The sequence below is a fragment of the Hyperolius riggenbachi genome, chromosome 4, assembly GCF_040937935.1.
Source record: "Hyperolius riggenbachi isolate aHypRig1 chromosome 4, aHypRig1.pri, whole genome shotgun sequence".
NCBI lineage: Eukaryota > Metazoa > Chordata > Amphibia > Anura > Hyperoliidae > Hyperolius > Hyperolius riggenbachi.
Window position 1 is genome coordinate 240,490,207 of NC_090649.1, and position 20,178 is coordinate 240,510,384.

Genomic DNA, 20,178 nt, shown 5'->3' on the forward strand with positions numbered 1-20,178 from the left:
CTATAGGATCCAGGGGCTTCCCCCTCCCAAAGTGAGTACCCCCAGGGGAACTTTTTTTTTATTAGAGTCTCTTTAATATCTAGTGAAGTGAGCCAGTGATAGCTCAAGGCTCAGCAGAGACTGATCATCATACTAATATCTAGTAGAGTGTTAAAATGATAGCTAAGGGCTCAGCTGAGTCCGCTATTATTACCATTGGCCCCCCAGATTAGATGTCAGGACTGCACACTTTGTGTGAATCTTAAAAATCAACTGCCAGCCATACCTGGATACATTTCTGGTTGGTTCTGTAGACTGTACCCTTGCATTGTAATACTCACCTGTGTGCTCTCCAATGTGCAGTCCCCAGTGCTACCTGAAAATTGCTATACCCTCTTGCTTCTTCTGCAAGCTCTCTGCAGCTTTATTGTACAAGCAGAAGAAGAAAGATTCCTGCACCATTTTAAGATGGTCTCTCATGTTGTAAAAGCCGAGTTTAATCATTTCCCACAGTATGGGAAAAGGAATTGAGCACATTAAAGTCCACCTATCATAAGCTATGGAGGCTGCCATCTTAACCTATAGCTAAACAAGGAATGTTACTTTCCTGGTCATAATAATACACATCATGATAAAATACTTTGTAGGCCTCATTTATCAAGAACAGTAGAATGAAAACTAGAGAAAAGGTGGAGCAGCTGCCCTATGCTACAAATCAAACTCCTTGTGTCCTTCTTCAACTGAAATCTGATTGGCTGCATTAAAGGGGAACTTAAGCCTAAACAAACATACTGTTATTAAGTTACATTAGTTATGTTAATTAGAATAGATAGGTAATACAATCTCTTACCCACCCTGTTTTAAAAGAACAGGCAAATGTTTGTGATTCATGGGGGCTGCCATCTTTGTCATCAGGGCAGCCATCTTTTTGGTTGAAAGGAGGTGACCAGGAGCAGTAGACACAGTTCCAACTGTCCTTTGTCCTGATAACCCCTCCCAGCTGCACGCGCTAGGCTTCAAATGTCAAATTCAAAATGTAAAAAAAAAAAATTGCACAAAAACAGCAGAACGAGAACAACAAAATCAGAAATCCCATCATGCTTTGCACAGCATCAGGGGAAAAAAGCCCGGGCAGTTTTCTTCTGTGCAGCTAAAAATGAGGCTTGTATGAGTAAAACAAAGTTCTGATGCTGTGAAACTGTTAAAGAAACACCAGGCCTTTCCAGTGCTGCTGAGTCGATTTTTAGTCCGGAGGATCACTTTAAGCAACTGCTTCACTTTTGCTCCAAATGTTTCTGCACTGGTCTTGATAAATCTTCCCCTGCTAATCATCCTACTCTAATGAGTCTGCATATCAGGAAAATTAGGGAAAAGTCAGAACACCTGAGTGGTGTACTTGCCACTGGTGTAATTCAGAAAGTATTATAACAAGAAGATGTAGTATTTTTATAGTATTGACATCTTCCACAGAGCTTTTACATGGTATATGATCTTGTAACTAACTGTTCCCCTGAGGAGCTCCCAATCTAATCCCTACCATTGTCAATTGTAGTCACTGAAGGAAGTACTCAGCTGAGTATAAAAGTCTTAAGGTAGCCATACACTGGTCGATTTGCCATTAGATCGACCAACTGACAGATCCCTATCTGATCGAATCTGATCAGAGAGGGATCATATGGCTGCCTTTACTGCAAACAGATTGTGAATCGATTTCAGCCTGAAACCGATCACAATCTGTTGAGCTGCTCCTGCTGCCTGTCCCCCCCCCCCCCCCCCCCGTATACATTACCTGAAGCTGGCTCCAGGTCCTCTTCTCCGTGCTGCACCGCATCCTAGCATCCTGCACCGCATCCCAGCGTACACTGTGTCACTCTCTGACCAGGAAGTTCAAATAGAGCGCCCTCTATATGAACTTCCTGGTCACTGGAGTGTCACAGGAAGTTCATGTACGCTGGGATGGAAGCAGGAACAGAGCGGTGCAGCGCGGAGAAGATGCCCGGGAGCCAGCGTCAGGTAATGTATACCTGATCGGATCGGCCGCCGCTAGCGACGCGCTCCCTACCCGCTGGCGATCGACGGTAATTTCCCGCACGGCGCGATCGACGGACCGATCCGATTTCAGGAGGAAATCGGATCGGCGGGTGCGTTTAGCGCGAACGATTGGCAGCAGATTCGATCCCACTGATCGAATCTGCTGTCGAAACGGCGGCAAATCGAGCCAGTGTATGGCCAGCTTTAGTAGCTCAATCCTAAATTGTCCTGCTCTGAACACCAGATGACTATGGTGGACTGAGAAACAGAGGTATCAGGGATTTGTGCTGGAAACAGACTTGGGACTGGATCACACCAAGATGACTTCTGAGTGCTTTCAAAAGTGCTTGGCTAATGTCTTTCTATGGGCTGTTTCACACCAGTGCAATGTGTTTTGTTTTTTTTCGCAAATACAGAACGGGTAGCATTTTGAAGGCAATTAAACCTCAATGTGAAACATAGGAAAACTGTAGAATTGCTGTAACTGTAAAATTTAAAAACTGTTGAACAGAGCTATTCACTTCCAAGTCAAGCTGTACTTCATGTTTTGCCACAAGAACTACATATGAAAACACTCCAAAATCACTTGGCATACAGTAAATAGAAAATCGCTAGGCACATGCCAGGAATAGCTTCTGCAAATCGCTACAAAAAGCACTAAGCATTTGCGATTACACTTAGCAATTTTCGGTGTGAACTACACATTGTTTGTGTTTTTAGTTGTTTTGATTTGTGACAAACAGTAGGTTTGCTATCAGTACAGAGGATCTCAAATTTAAGTTGTAGTTAGTTGCCTATTTGGTAGCACAGTTTTTGTTTTTAACCAAAAATCTCTAGTAACATAAATGATTGCAGCATCATTAGTGAGTATCTGTAGTGCACAGCACAGGAGAACATCATGTCAGTGATTGAGATCTTCCAGCTTGCTGAAAATCCTCTGTGACATCATTTAATCATTCAGTTTTCCCATAATAAAAGTGAAACATCTGCACCAGCACCAAAGGTAGTACTGTATCAAAAGTGAAAGTCTGGTGTGTGTTGTTCATTTCTGTGGTCTTCCTTTTTACAGCCAAGCTGAAGCTCACAACCAATATGCAAGGGCTAGTTTTCTTATGTGCACCTAAAATGTAACACAGCTGCACAGCATGCTCTCATCCACAGTTGCTTAGATGTAGCTAACACGCATAATAGAATGATGATAAAATTGCTGGGATTGTCAGAAACGGCTACATCCTTTCTGGCCAGCCTCCAGTTGTAAAGGAAATTATTAAGACCATTTTCAGCGACACACTCTCATGCAGACAAGTGCTTGTTTAATACGCTGCACAGGGAGATGTATGTTTTCCCGGCATTCCGCTATAAATCTAGGCGTAATCAGACGTTAAGCTACATGGCATTTCCCTTTTTCAGGAAATGCTTATTCATTTTATTTGCTCTGTCAATGCCTGATAAGTATGGACTGTGTATTTTATACATGCAACTACTTTTTCCATCATCAGACATATTTGCACAGAATATACAGCATGTAACTGAACCCTAAAGAACTAGTGACAGTGTAGTAGAAGCTTACCTGTATGTGATATCCAGCTTCCCCTGTCGTCTGCACAGTATTCACCTTCACTGAACTTCATCTAACTTTGACTAGAAGAGCTTTGTGTTTCAGCACACTTTGCCACACCTACTATTATAGCCCTCCTCCCTGTGATATGTGTTCAATCATTGTTCTCTGGTCATGGTATGCAGACGTTTAGTATTGAGACTACATCGAGAATGTGAACAACAGCATGATGCTGTGAGTGTTAATCATTTCTGCAGTAGGCATCTTATGTCCCATGAGAGATTGGCGTCATGTTTTTGTGGCTGTTTTACGCTGTGTAAATATTTTTCAGCCTGTCGTTGTCACTGTTTTTCACAATTTTTGAGAGTGATGTGGACACGAAAGAGTTATGGTACAGACAGTAACTATATGAATGAGGGTCTGTGACCTTCCAGAAGCTGCATATTGTTGAGTTGATGGATTTGAAAAGCAATCTGAGGTTTAATAGGTTACTGTTTAACCATAGTGCTACTCTGACTTCATTATGTACACAGTTCTGCTTTTGTCTTGGAGTATGTATAAGTGTCAGTTTTAAGTCTTTGTTATACAGAGCACATATGCTTTAGATGCATTTACAATCCTTATATGGCAAAACACTAAGGAGTTATTGAAGATTCTTTTTTGCACCAGTCCAACAATGGCTAGTTCACTTTAACAGAAGAGAATTTTTAACCCTTAAACCTGAGCATCTAAAAACACAACAAACAAACAAAAATGAATGGCTAGACATAAGGTATTGTATACTTTTTCTAAATTACCTTGGCATAGTGCAACTTTAGCTCACATAAAAGGCCACATTATCACTGGGCACACGCATAGAGGTTCTAAAGCTGTAGAGGGAGCTGTTCCCATCAACTCTCTCATCCCAAGCATCACTGAAACTTGTAGCAGCCATCCAGCTGCTATTGTGGTGATCATTTTGTAATGGCAGCTGTATCTATGGTGACAAGAAGATGTGATCAGATGCTAGGAGTATGACTGAGTTTGGGAATCTGAGTTTTAATTTCATGTGTCACTAGGCCTAGATGAGGCTACTTTCACACATGGTACATTGCGATTTTCCTGCAGCATGAGAGTCCACCGCAGGAAAATCACACCATTTTGGATATCATACACCCTGTGACAAAATTCCGCAACAGGGTAATTTGGCTAGCCCTGTCCCCCATTCAGTATTGTGCTCCCTGCTGGACAGGAATTATGTCACTGGATTGCCATTGATCTGCACATGTGTCTGCTTGTACCGCTCGACAACACACTGCAGAGTCTGCATCACCTCTGCGTCATCCGAAACACTTCCGACACATTGCGTTGCACCGAGGGTACTGTAGCCAATCTCACTGAGATTAATGGCCACTGCGATGGGGAAACAGCGGGGGAGTGTACCGCAACCCAGTCATACTCCTTGCATCTTTTAAATGGCTGTGTACTTCACTGTATGCAACCTAAAGGTAGCATAATGTGTGGTGTGACTTTTTGTTCCGTTATGTTGCATTTCTGTTTTTACAGGGAACACAACGGAGCTTCCACTGTGAACGTAGCCTTAGCAGGAAAATAACCTGTATTTCTGATGGGTCTGCTGGCAACTGAAAAGAAGGACAACAAAGAGGCAGAATAATTAGAAATAATAATTATTAAAAAAAAGATTTAATAAAGAAAGAAATACACAGATGAAAAGAAGATGGGAGTATACAGAAGCATAGATGTGAAGAAAAAATCATAGAGAAGAAACTAGAAAAAAAAAAGAAAATCATTTTTTTCCACTTATTTTTTTGACAATATCTTTTGGGCTCTTTTCATTTTAAAAATGTATGGACCAATAAATAGGAAAGCTTAGCAAGAAGTTATAATACTAAATTTCAGAACTACCAGGAAAATCAAATGTATCGCCAACAAGACTCCAAATCAGAATTAGGGCAAGATGCAGTGAGGGTGGGCAGTGGGCTGCAAAGGAGCAAGGTTATTGATAAACATCCATTGCTACTGGAACTGTTGATAATAAATATATGTTTATTATTTCTTTTTTGTAATAAAAACCTAGTGAAAAAAAAATAGAAGAAAACAAGAAACAAGGATAATTAAAGATTCGAAGAAGAAATAAAATTGCAGAAGAAGGGTAATACAGAAGACCAAAAAAAAAAAAAAGGAAATCGATCAGAAGAAAGAATAAGAAAGGAAGAATACAGAAGCGAGGAGCTTAGAGAAACTCATTTTTATCATTTATTTATATTGTTAAATTGTTTTATTATTTTAAAAAATATTTTGTGACTTCTTATTACTTACTCTTTATGGTAAATGATTAGAAGGATGAAAAAGGGCTGCTAGATCCCACCATAAGTTCTTCTTTTGCTATTATCCCCACCTCCTCCTGGGCACCACAGGTGGAGAGGAGACTCTTGTCCATAACATGATGGGACAAGGGTGGTCTGCGATTGGATGGTAGGCTTTGCTTCCACCCTTTTGCAGAGTAGCCTTAACGATATGCACACTCTCAGCTAGAATTACTCAGGAGTAAAGCCCCACACCTGTATAATTTAGATATTGGCACCAGGAGATGTTACAGAACCTTACCTCCCCATCCCAGTAGGTAGTTTGCATGATTTTAGTAGTCATGATCAGCATTTTATTTTTGGGAACTGTGCCCAATTTTCGGGAAAAATTGAGCAAGATGATAATTCTTTCAACTATCTTTTCGAGAAATGCATCTATGATAAGACACATTTACTGCACATTGAGCCTTATGCATGAAAGAGTGACTTTTACCCGTCTTTCACCATAACAAGATTGAAGCAGAACACAGAGTAGGGACACCAAGAAGAGCCAAATATAGTGTAGTATGTACTGGTAGATGAAATGAAGTGCAGACTGCAGTGTGTTGCCGAGCGATATGTGCGGCATCGCTCAGCACACAATTGCATTAGAGTCAATAGCGGTAAGGCACATGCGCAGATCAATGAAAATCCAGCGAAGTACGTTCTGTCCACAGTGGCATGTTCTCTGTCACATGGTCATGCAAAGTGGGGATGGCATTTTAGGAATAAGAGAGGTGGCCGGTCATGTGGCACTGGGTAAACAGCACATGCCAAAAAACTGATGGAGGAGACTAAGCCCACTAATCTGTAGGGCAGCAGTTGCAGCATGAGAAGAAACCGTAAGACTAGCAATGAGGCACTGGGTGCATGGGTGGCTGAGTGGGGGTTTTCCTTTCACTTCAAAATTGAAGGATAGAAAGCTGGCAGGTGAACTCCATCAACCCAAATGTTCTTATACAGAGCTCACACTGATTTGGAGCCACATGACAGTGCTGTGTTGGGGGGGGAGGTTGTTTCTTAAATGAAGAAGTGCTAAATAAAGTGAACACAGTTTGGAGACAGACTTCCAGAAGGAAGGGAATCCTGATATATGTCAGCAGTTTCTCCTCTGGAAATTCACAGAAGAAAACCAAAAGGCATTATTGTACAAGGTTGCCTATCTCTTAACCTTTTGTGTCAATGGCAAGTAAACTACAAAAAGTTATGGACATTTGTATTAATGTCTGCTGCTGTAATCCATAACAGGTGTTATAACAGTTGTTGTAGACAAACTCCATATATCTCACTGACAAGGATGAAGCATAATCTTTAAAGGATGGACATTTTTGGATCAGAATATTTTGCATTCCAGCACAACAGGAAGATAGTCCCTCATACCAGGTGAATTATCTAGACACCAGAAAAATCTTTAAGCACGGACTACTAACGTTTATAACATAGAGTTAGTATGGGACATCATAGGCAATTTGTTTTATGTAGCCACATATACAAGACTTCACGTCACTTTTTTAAAGCCAAATGCAAAACAGTGGATTACTGCCAAACATGTAATGAGACACTTGAAAGGCAACTTTAATTTTGAGCCATGTTACAGAACATGCAAGGCGATCCTAAGGTTTGAGGCATATAGTGATGCTAATCGGATATCAGACCAAAATGATAGGAGACACACAACAGGATATTGTTTAGCCTGACTAAAATTGGTCTATTGATTTCCCAGAGGTCAAAGAGACAACCCACAATTAAATTGTCTTTTTGTGAAGCTGAATATATAGCATTGGCTGCCCCATGAAAGAGAGTCTATATCTTGTGCAGTTACATAAAGTAGGCAGTAAAGGGCTGTATGAGCCAGTAAAAATCTTTGAAAACAGCTGAAGTGCTATAGATCTCACACAGAATCCAGTGTGCCGTGAAAGATGCAAACTTTTTTTATATAACATATTTCCTTAGATCTGTTCTAAGCAAAGGCAAGATTATTCTTGAGCATTGTCCTATGAACAATGGTTGCTGATGTAATGACAAAACCAATAACAACGTTTAGGATAAAACAATCTGTAAGTTCCTTTTTTGAAGTATAAACCAGTGTATAATATGATTATACAAAATATTTTTTTCTTTTGCCAGTATAAGGGCCTGTTATCACTGGCGTTAAAAACGGTCCGTTTAGTGTAACAGATCCAAAAGGATGTAAACAGATCCTCTGTTAATTATGAGCATTATGAGTGGGTCTCTGTTTTAGGTTGTGGTAAGCATATACTACCTGAAACGTAAATATGAAGTAAGATGAAGTTGGCTATCATTGCCAATGTTTTAAAACACCAATGGCCTGGTTATTTTGCTGATACTCTTGACTAAAATAAATTACTTTTTTATCATCTTTGAATAGGTGAACTTGATTAGCTGATGCCAAATAAATTACTTTTGGGGTTCCCTGGTCAGTAACCCAACCATTGACCATTTGCCGCACAACTGTCTACCTGTGCTATAGGCTGCAGTCTTCTTAGAGAGAAGCAGTTTGTGCCTGCCATTTCAAGTCTGAATAGCAGGATGATGCAGTCCAAGGAGTTCCATCAGCCCCACCCACACAGCCTGAAACTACTTCAAACCGATGACTCATCGAGAGATCCAAATATGAAGCTTTTAGCTGCAAAAGCATCATTTCACTAATAAGGTGACATCTGAGCCCTCTGATTACTCAGCTATTAGATGATATTTTTAGATCTCTGCTTGGATATAGGCTTTAATAGTTTTTGAATCACTGACGAGAACAAGTATGCCAAGCAGGTGTTCTGATTTCACTTCACATTCTTCCTCCAAGTGTGTGACTGAGAAACTATTACAGCTGCCAGAGGTCAGCTTAAAAACCCAGCAACTGGCATTTTTTAAAAATGGATACATTAAGGCGGGTTCCGGGTCTTTGTTTACAGCTTTTCATATGAATTTAATAGAACATACATTTAAATGAATTATACATAAAACAAATGTAAAACTTTAAAAACATAGGCTTTGTAAAATAAGAAATACCTGCTGCAGCACTTTCTTATTTCCTCAGCAACATACTGCTGGTTGTACTCTCCCAGTAAATCTAAACTACTTCCCCCTTTAGTCACAAATGTAATGTAAGAGAGATTGCTTGAGTATGGATCTGCACAGATATTATGTGTGCTGACTTGGGCAATACAGTATTGATTTTGTGGTAGCTTTGCCAGCCTCGGAGGTTCACCATTTAAATAATTGTTTAATGCTATGTACTGCTTCCCTCTGCTGCATGTATAACTGAAACCCCACTGCAGGAACTACCTTTGAGGTTTTTGTATAACAAAAAAGGCATCAGAATGGTGGCGTAGTGGTTAGTGCTGTCGCCTTGCAGCGATGCGTCCCCGGGTCGAATCCCAGCCAGGGGCACTATCTGAAAGTATTTTTTATGTTCTCCCGTGTCTGTGTGGGTTTCCTCTGGGCACTCCGGTTTCCTCCCACATCCCCAAAAACATACAGATAAGTTAATTGATATATACATAGACGTATGCCAATGGTAGGGATTAGATTGTGAGCTCCTTTGAGGGACAGTTAGTGACAAGACAATATATATACTGTACACCGCTGCGTAAGATGTCAGCTCTATATAAACACTAAATAATAATAATAATCAGGTAACATAATGTAACCTGCAAATCACTGAAGAAAAGGCCGGAGGCATTGGAAGACACCTGCACTCACTTTAGATTTCTGGATCAAACAACTTGGAACAATTGTTTTGGTGTGTACTTAACCTACCTGGCGGTCTGATTATGTTAGTATTTTAAAAGCAAAGTGGTACATTGTTAACTTATAAATTGGTAAAGGTAGCCAGAGAGTGCCCCTCCCCTCGCCAGGATAGCTAGCCAGAGAGCCACCCCAGTATAGGTAGTCAGAGAGTTCCCCCCAGTATAAGTGGCCAGAGAGTGCCTCCACCCAAATCACTACCCATCAGCCTGTACTACCCCCTTTTTTCTCATCCTTTACGCTGTCCCCACTTGTCACCACTTGTTCGCTGCTTGCCCAGAGACCAGGAATCATAGTTACATAGTTATTTGGGTTGAAAAAAGATATACGGTATGTCCATAGAGTTCAACAAGAAAATAAAGTACAACACCAGCCCGCACCTCACATATCCCTGTTGATCCAGAGGAAGGTGAATACCCCTTACAAGGCATGGTCCAATTAGCCCCAAAAGGGGAAAAAATTCCTTCTTAACTCCAGATGGCAATCAGATAAAATCTCTGTATCAACACCACCAGGAATTACCTAGTAATTATAGCTATGGATGTCTTTCAATGCAAGGAAAGCATCTAAGCCCCCTTTAAATATATATAATATAGATATAGAATAACTCCTTCCTGTGGCAATACATTCCATGTTTTAATCACTCTTACTGTAAAGAACCTTTTCCTAAATAAATGGATAAAACATTTTCCGTCCATGCACAGATCATGTCCTTTAGTCCTTTATAAAAGCCTAGGAACAAAAGCTCATCTGCCAAGCTTTCATATTGCCTTTACACCAGTACAAGGATATGTAGATCAAAAATATTGAAGTAACTTGAAAAATGTATTTGCTTCAGCTCCTGCCATATGCGGTTCCTGTGTTTGAAAATTGGATGAGTGGTTTTACCTGGCTTCATCTTGTCCAGATGTCTGTTATGAACGTGTGTTAACTATACAGATTTGTCTGTATAAGTGGAGGCCGGACAAAGGGTCTATCCCAAAACAAGTTGACGTGGTCGCCTCAATATTTACAACTGCACTAATCTTGCTGTTAACCTTTTCACCTCGAGCAATTTTCACCTGTCAGTGCTCCTTCCATTCATTCCCCTATAACTTTATTACTACTTATCACAACAAAACAATCTATATCTTGTTTTTTTAACCACTGATTAGGCTTTCTTTGGGGGATACTTTTTGCTAAGAATTATTTTATTCTAACTCGGTTTCAATGGGAATAATAAGAAAAAAATTGAAAAAATTAATTTTCTCAGTTTTCGGCCATCATAGTTTAAAAATAAAACATGCTACCGTAATTAAAACCAACACATTTTATTTGCCCATTTGTATCGTTTATTTCAACGTTAAAATTTTTTCCCTAGTACAATGTATGGTGCCAATATTTTATTTGGAAATAAAGGTGCATTTTTAAAGTTTTGCGTCTATTCCCTAATTCCAAGCCCATAATTTATAAAGTAATTGTAGTATACAGTTTTTGTATACATATTAAAAAAGTTCAGTCCCTAAGGTCACTTTTTATGTATTTTTTCTATTTGTAATTTTTTTTAAATAAAAAAAATTAAAAAAAATGGTAACTTTAGGGGAGTGTGGGAGGTCAGGTGTTAATTAAAAAAAAAAGGTAACTAGGGATGATAAACTGAAAAAAAGGGGGATGTAATATTACAATTTGGCTACAAGATGTCCTCAGTGGTGACATCAGCTCCGTACTGTTAGTATGGAAACGGAAGCACTACGTGCACGGGACTCAAGAATGGCAGAGCTGTTTGAATAGAGGGCGCGCGCGGGGGGGGGGGGGGGGGACTGCTGCATGTTTGCCATTCTCTGCTATGGAATATGTTCCTTGAAGGCTACTTTTTGTGAATATTATTGTACAAGTGTTGTCTTTAACCTTTCTGGCGGTTTATTTTTTCTGCAAAAATTGCAGAAATCCAAATTTTTTAATTTTTTTTTTTATGTTTCATGTAAAGCTACCAGAGTGGTAGTTACATGAAACTCCACTAGAGGGCGCATGTGTCCCTCTAGTTCGATCGTCGCCGGCAACAATAACAAACAGGGGAACGCGTATATAACGCGCTCCCCTGTTTGGCTTCTCCTGTCGCCATGGCGACGATCGGAATGACGTCATGGACGTCAGCCGACGTCCTGACGTCAGGAGCCTCAGATCCAGCCCATAGCGCTGCCCGGAACTCATTGGTCCGGGCAGCGCAGGGCTCTGGCGGGGGGCCCTCTTCCGCCGCTGCATGCGGGCAATCACCGCAGACCGGCGGCGATCAAGCTGTACGCGCGGCTAGCAAAGTGCTAGCTGTGCGTACAGCACTTTCAATGGTGAAAATCGCCCCACCAGGGGCTGAGATCTCCTCAGCTCGGGCTTACCGCCAGGGAGGTTAATAAAGACTTTTTGTATTTTTGCATATACATTTTTCAAGTTTCTTCAATATTTTTGATCTACATATCCTTGTACTGATATAAAGTCTATGTGGGTGTTGTGGCACACCTTAGAGGATATTGCTCTTTTTGCTTCCCTTTATACGGAATACAGCTTTTATATTGCCCTCTGATGTATTTATAAATTTTAATTCAATTTCCTCTAAGGCGTCTTTTCTCCAGACTAAATAAGCCCAGTTTATCTAACCTTTCTTGGTAAGTGAGACCTTCCATCCCTCTAATCAGTTTTGTTGCTTGTCTCTGCACCTGCTCTAAAACTGCAATATCTTTCCTGTAATGTGATGCCCAGAACTGAATTCCAGATGCAGCCTTACTAGAGAGTTTTAAACTCCCTGGCGTTCTGATTCCGTGCTGCACACAGCCGCGGGAGGTTTTTTTTTTTACCTAATTTTTTTTTCCATGTAGCTAGCCTGTTGCTAGCTACATGCTTACCCCCTCCCTGCTCCATCCCTCCCACCCTTCCGATCGCCGCCGGTGTGAAGACCCGTCCGGAGATCCTGTTCTGAATGGGATTTCCTTTAGGGCTTCTCCCGTCGCCATGGCGACGATCGGACTGACGTCATCGACGGAGTTACGATCCACCCCTCAGCGCTGCCTGGCGCTGATTGGCCAGGCTGTGCACATTGTCTGCGGGGGCCCTCTTTCCCATCGGGTAGCGGTGGATCGGCGGCGAGCGGCGGCAATCGGAGAAGCACGCAGCTAGCAAAGTGCTAGCTGCGTGTTTCAAAAAAAAATTATTCAAATCGGCCCTCCCGGGCCTGAGCGGTGACCTCCGGCGTCTCTGGACGAGCTCAGCTCGTCCAGAACGCTAGGAAGGTTAAACGGGCAATGTTATGTTAGCATCTCAAGTTTTTATTTCCCTTTTAATGCATCCCAAAATGTTATTTGCTTTAGCTGCAGTAGCTTGGCATTGAATACGATTATTTAACTTGTTGTCAATGATTTCTCCTAAGTCCTTCTCCAAGTTTGATGTTCCATCTGTATCCCATTTATTTTGTATGGTGTTAGACCATTGGTACGACCAAAATACATGACTTTACAATTTTCAACATTGAATTTCATCTGCCATTTATTTGCTCATATAGCCATCCTATCCAGATCCTTTTGCAATATGTCACTATCCTCCTGAGGATAGTGACTTCCTGGTGGTTTGCAAAAAAAATTAAAGTGAATATTACCTAGTAACAGGGAGGATTCTCAGTGGTACACATGAATCAATGAGAATTTTCTCTATTGCAAGCTGGGCTGGTGCTACCATAAAGGCATAGGGACAATTGCCCCAGGGCCCCTGCATCTACAGGGGCCTCCAAGAAGTGTCCACCACCAACCAACTAAATTATGTGGAGAGAGACAGACCTGCAATGCCTATAACTGGGAGGAGGTGAATGAGTGCTGCAGTATAAGATAGGATATTGAAATTTGTCTACTGACACTCTTTTATTTTTATGCTTTGTAAGCGGTGGTGTGCTTGGGCTATTCAGTGATGAGATGTTCTTGTCAGCTGCAGAAGATTATGATGCCAGCCACATAACCTTAATCACATTTGATACAGGTTAGGTTACACCTCAGTCATTTGAGAAAAGGAAATGCCTTTGGTATGGGCTAATATTAAACTCTCTGTACACAACAGATAACAGATGTGAAATGACGGGTGGGAAAATCTTTTTTATATTTAGAAATCATTAAATTCTGTCATAGTCATGACCCTTAGAAGTTTATGAGGAGACTTTTTTTAATGAGAGAGAAATAGGGACAGAGAATCAGGAACAACGAATCCAGTGCTGACTCAAGCAAATTATGCCATTATACTACCAACATTGATAGGCCTTAGCCACATTAAATGAGTACATTTCCTGAGAAACAAATCCAAAATAATTCTGAAGATGAGGCGTTTTACTTGGTGTAATGGACATTATTATTATAATTTATTGTATTTATAAAGCGCTAACATATTATGCAGCGCTGGACAATAAATAGTGATACATACAATGGAAACAAGGGGTGACCGACAGAGAGGTAGCAAATGGTTATACAACATAGCACAAGGTTTATACATGCAAACAGGGTATAAGATGCAGAATCATGTGATTTTACAGAGACCCAACAAATCAAGTCTGAGTTAGTCCATGAGAAGGGTGTGATTGTTGGAGTTGCAAGATTAAGAAGGACACAGTTAGGGGGGGGGGGGGGGGGTGAGGGGGACAATGCCAAAGGCTTACAATCATTGAGGCAGAATGTACTGGTGGATCTCTGCTGTACAGCCTCATATATATGCTAGGGGATACTAGGCCATTCTGGGATGTCTTGGCTGGAAACCTGGCATGGGTTGGCTGCTATGGTGGATCAATAAACAGTGCATGACAAGCAAGTGCAGTGTGCTCATTCGTCTCCCAAGTTGCGGGTATTTCTTGCTCATTTGCCAACCACCCCCCCTCCTCCCCTTTGTACTGAGGCTGGGTGCACACATAGCAGAAACGCTAGCATTGCATAAAATGTTGCATTTTGCCGCTAATGGAAGTCTATGGGCCGCAGGAAAAAACGCATATGCCTTTTGTATGCGTGCGTTTTTGAAAATGCAGGTTTTGTCGCATAATATTCATAGACGCATCAAAAACGCACATAAAGTCAATTAGAACACAATGGTTTGAGTTTTTCATGCATTTTCTATGTGTTTTTATATGCGTTTTTTTCCCCTCAAAAATATTTTTGTTTTATGTATTTCCGCTTCATGTTGTCTTCTTAGTGATTTTCACATAAATTTAAATTATGAAAACACATGAAAACGCATACAAAACGCATATGCGTTTTGTATATGAGAACCGCAAAACGCTTGAAAAACACATCTGCTATAAAACACGCAACGCACCAAAAATGCAGCAAAAACGCACACAACATTAACATAAAACTTGACATAAAACGCATCATTTCATTTATGTTATGTGCGCACCCAGCCTGAACGGCATATACTGCTTGGTTATGGCTTAAAGAGGAACTCCAGCCTAAACAAACATACTGTCATTGAGTTACATTAGTTATGTTAATTAAAATAGATGGGTAATATAATCTCTTACCCACACTGTTTTAAAAGAACAGGCAAATGTTTGATTTCATGATGGCAGCCATCTTTTTGGTTGAAAGGAGGTGACAGGGAGCATGAGACACAGTTCCAACTGTCCTGTGTCCAGAGCACCTCTCCCAGTTGCTAGGCAACGTGAATAACAACATAGGAAATCCCATCATGCTCTGCACAGTATCAGGGGAAAAAAGCAGCTAAAAATGAGGCTTGGGTAAGAAAAACAAAGTTCTGATGCTGTGAAACTGTTAAAGAAACACCAAGCCTTTCCAGTTCTGCTGAGTAGCTTTTTAGTCCGGAGGTTCACTTTAACAACGTGCCTGTGCAGTGTTTGTTCCTGATCAACAGTCAGTAAGGGTGATATAAATAGCGTGCTTGCTAACAATAAACTGTCGGACAAGCCTTACAAACGGTTAGATTAAAGAGGAACGGTAGTGAAAATAATTTAATGACTCAAAATGCTTATTTTTCATTTTCATTTATAAATTATTTAGGCAGTATTTGCCCATTGTAAAATCCCAGATATTACAATGGGCAATCCCTGAATTACATTCTGAAATTTGTCAATATACCCAGTCTCTTAGAGTGCTTCCTATATAGATATAGGAAGTGTTTCTGATGCTGAAACCAGGAAAGCTACTATAAGTGAGTATCCTAAATAATTTACTGCATTCTACTATATGTCCAGTGGCGTAGCAAAGGAGCTGTGGGCCCCGATGCAAGTTTTACATTGGGGCCCCCAAGCACTCTATACATAACAATTGATACAGCGCACCAAAACCTGCCAATGGCAACTACAGTGTCAGAGGTGCAAGAAGAGGGTGGGGAACAGTTTGTTAATAATTACTACTATTCAAAGTATCTATAGAAGTGATTATTATGAGCACAGGACCAATATAGAGCTAATTCTGTAGTTGAGGGAGGGCCCTTCGGGGCCCCTCTGGCCCAAGGGCCCCGATACGGTTGCTACCGCTGCACCCCCTATTGCTACGCCCCTGTATATGTCACTAAAGTTCCTCTTTAACCTCTTGAGGACCACAGTGGTAAACCCCACTAAAGACCAGGCTAATTTTTGTTAAAATGGCCACTGCAGCTTTAAGGACAAGCGGCAGGGCCACACAACACAGCACATCAGAGATCCCTCCCCCCTTTTCCCCCCACCAACAGAGCTCTCTGTTGGTGGGGTCTGATCGCCCCCCAGTAGTTTATTTATTTTTAAATAAATATTTATCTGTGTGTTTTTGTGCTTTTTTACTCTTTTTTTTTTTTTAACAAACCCCTCCCTCCGCCCCCAGCCGGCCAATCCTGGCGATTGGCTGTCATAGGCTTCTGCCTATGAGAGCCGATCGCTCTCTAGTGCCCCAGGGGGACAGCCGTGTCACACGGCTGTCCCCAGTACAGCGCTGCTGCTGATCGCAGCACTGTACTATGTGTTTAGACGGCGGTTTCGCCATCTAACAGTCTCCCGAGCGGCGCGCGATCTCCTGCAAAACAGAGCCCCTGGACTTGACGCCAATTGGCGTTAGGCGGTCCTGGGGTTACCGCCGCGGCCACGCCCATTGGCGTTCGCCAGTCGGCAAGTAGTTAAGTGACAGCTGGCCCACCTCGAAATGTAGTTGTACGAATGAATAATAGAGGAAGGGTTGTAATTTGACTTCAGGTATATTGTCATTCTTTTCTTCCCATTCCTGTCTTCCATGAAGCACTTCTCATGTGCTTTACACTATGTATGGAATCTCTGGAATGCACTACCTCATCACATCTAACTGTCTCTCTGCCATGAAGCCTAGAAACATGATGTCTATGTCTTAAAACTGTGTATATTCAAAAGACATGATGTAATGGATCCTGTATTTATAGCTATAAAAAGAAAAGAAAAAAAGCAGAAACAAATCTCAATTGTGCAAAAAGTGTTTAAGTACAGTTGCAGTCAAATCCTGGCAAGCAGAATCTTTGTTCAGTGTTCTTCTTTATATGATGAACCCTGGAATGAAAATTGTGATTCTTACCTGATACCTAAAAATACTACTCCTGAATGCTCACACTTGATTGTGTATGAATACTTTACAAAAATAGTTTGTGCAAAAAGTATATGCATATACCCACCCTCCTATGGGACTTTTATGTATTCAGATATTTGGGCCTAAGTGGTTGCAGAGAGAAGAGAAGAAATGCATAGTAAATGTAATACCAGAACCAAAAATAACATGATGGAACTGACCCAAAACCATTTCTGCAGGATATGGGATGGTGCTTACCCATTCAAGTGTGTGATGGAGTTCCTGATTGGCCTCTCTTGGTCTTTTTTCTAGTGTCAGAGCACATCCAATACCATTTCTGCAGGATATGGGATGGTGCTTACCCATTCAAGTGTGTGATAGAAAGTGCATTTAAAACATTATGAAAGCTGGAAAAAACAGTGAACAGTAGTGTTGCTGTTTGGGAACTAAATCAGAACTAAATCAGAGCTGGTTTAGTTCATGCTGTTTTGGGGGCCCACTACAACAGCTCCAGTTGGAGTCTTTCCCCCTAGCCCAGACAACACAACCACTGGTTCCATATTATCACTTCCTGTAGGGGAAAACAAACATTGTTTAGTAGTAAACTCTATTTCACCTTTAATAAACACTTTTAACTAATTTGTCCCCTGTGGTCTAGTGTTTAATCCAATCCACTCTGACGACCCCACTGAGGTCATTGCCCAAATTTGGATTTGGGGATACTGTAGTTTGCAATGGGCTAGTGATGAAGAAAGACTATAACTAGCATGAGGCTAATCTATGAAGACTTTCTGAAGATGGCATTATGGATTCCATTGTGAGTCCCATATTGTGGGGGGGCGGGGGCAGGGGGGTGCTCATTAAACTGGATAACAGTGTGGATAATAGGTTTTACTACTGTCATTTTCATTCAAGGAGTTTTTCAAATGTTTTTGTGCTTTTATATAGGTATGAAAAGGGTGGGGGGCTATGACCCACTAGGAAAAATCACTAGGAAAGTATAGGGGACTAAAAGAGACACAAAAAAGCCCTCCTACTAAAAAGCAACACTCAGTGTAATTTGCCTTCTTAAAACAGAAGGTATTTGCAATAATTCAGCTTTAAAGGGATACTGTAGGGCAGGGGTCTCAAACTCAATTTACCTGGGGGCCACAGGAGGCAAAGTCAGGATGAGGCTGGGCCGCATAAGGAATTTCACAATTGCGGCGCATCGCCGCCTCTGCCCACCCCTTCACAGAGAGGGCCGGGGAGAGGCGGCAATCCGTGCGGCGATTGACGTCAGGAGGGGCAGAGCTGAAGCTGAAAAGCTCTGCCCCTTCCAGGAAATGCCAGCAGATTGCCCCCCGGGCGATTTGGGGCTCTGCAGCCCTCGTTTAGTGGCGGGGATGCGGCGGATTACTTGGGAGCACTGAAGCAACTATAAGAAAGCTTTTGCCAGCGAGGGCCACAAAATATTGTATCGAGGGCCGCAAATGGCCCCCCGGGCCGCAAGTTTGAGACCCCTGCTGTAGGGGGTCGGGGGGAAATGAGTTGAAGTTACCCGGGGCTTCTAATAGTCCCCCGCAGACATCCTGTGCCCACGCAGCCACTCACCGATGCTCCGGCCCCGCCTCCGGTACACTTCTGGAATTTCAGACTTTAAAGTCTGAAAACCACTGCGCCTGCACTGCCATGTCCTCGCTTCCCCTGATGTCACCAGGAGCGCATGGTGCAGGCACAGACCATACTGGGCCTGTGCAGTACGCTTCTGGTGACATCAGGGGAAGCGAGGACATGGCAACACAGGTGCAATGGTTTTCAGACTTTAAAGTCTGAATCTCCAGAAGTGAACCAGAGGCGGGGTCGGAGCATAGGGGAGTGGCTGCGTAGTCACAGGATGTCTGCGGGGGACCATTAGAAGCCCCGGGTAACTTCAACTCATTTTCCCCTGACCCCCCTACAGTGTCCCTTTAAGTGAGCAACTGTGGTTACCCACAATGCATCACTACTGAGTATGTAACGTATCTCTTTATGACCCTGTAGCCAGACTTACATCCAGAACCGCTGGTGTATAGCAAACATATAGCTTTTAAATTTTACAGTGCCACATCAACCCAGCATGCAGACAGCCTGTTTCAGACTGTTGGTCCTCCTCAGTACATGGCAGGGATTGATATGGCTTTATGGGATAGGGCTTGGACCAGTACAACAGAAAGTATAGGGGACTAAAAGAGACGGAAAAGCCCTCCTACTAAAAAGCAAGATATCATTTGCATATTCAGTAGTGGTGCATTGTGGATAACCACAGTTGCTCTCTTAACATTGAATTATCACAGATACCTTCTGTTTTAAGAGGACAAATTACCCCAAGCATTGTTTAATAAGTGATAAAGGTGACATTCCCCACATCCCTCTCACTTTAGCAAGTCTGTTGAAGTCACAATCAAGTACATATTCCCTGTACTAAATCTTAGATGTGACCGCAGTAACAAACGATTTTAGAAATCTTTATTTTTTTAACTGGGTGAAGTTCATGCAAATACAGATTACAAAGAAAAAAACTGTGTTTCTGGAACTCACAACTACATGTCTAAACAAGAAATGTGTCATTACAACAGACACCTTCCTGTGAAGAGTGAAAAATATACTGATAAAGCTAATGATAAGGTGATTACCTAAATCCGCATAATATTTACATGGTAACCAAGGCTGCATTGTTTAACACACGCATGGATCTATACCAATAGTCCTGTATCCGGGTACATGATATCATCTAACCTTACATCTGGGAATTATGCTTGGACTTCACAATGAATGTGGAAATTCACTTCCTGGAACACAATAGGCCTGTTTTAAGTGTGTGCACAGTCATTACAACTTAAAAAAAGTGGTAGCTGAGGATAAATACTATTCAAATTAACTATTAAACCAAAAATGTTAGTACTTATTTTGCTACTATAAAAAGGTCCTCAAAAAAACAACAAATAGTGAGTGTTAATTATAA

At 41.6% G+C, this 20,178-nt stretch overlaps 1 protein-coding gene across 3 annotated transcripts in view; it reads right to left on the reverse strand.

Moving 5' to 3' along the window:
• FILIP1 (filamin A interacting protein 1) overlaps positions 1–20,178 on the reverse strand; it is a 236,118-nt gene that overhangs the window by 144,387 nt on the left and 71,553 nt on the right. Inside the window, exon 1 of one of the 3 annotated variants that reach the window (XM_068281506.1) lies at positions 3,581–3,660. The exons of the other annotated variants lie outside the window; for them this stretch is intronic. The gene's annotated coding sequence lies outside the window, so the exon portion shown is untranslated. Of the gene's footprint in view, positions 1–3,580; positions 3,661–20,178 lie in introns of those variants that run through there. 3 annotated transcript variants of the gene reach the window in all.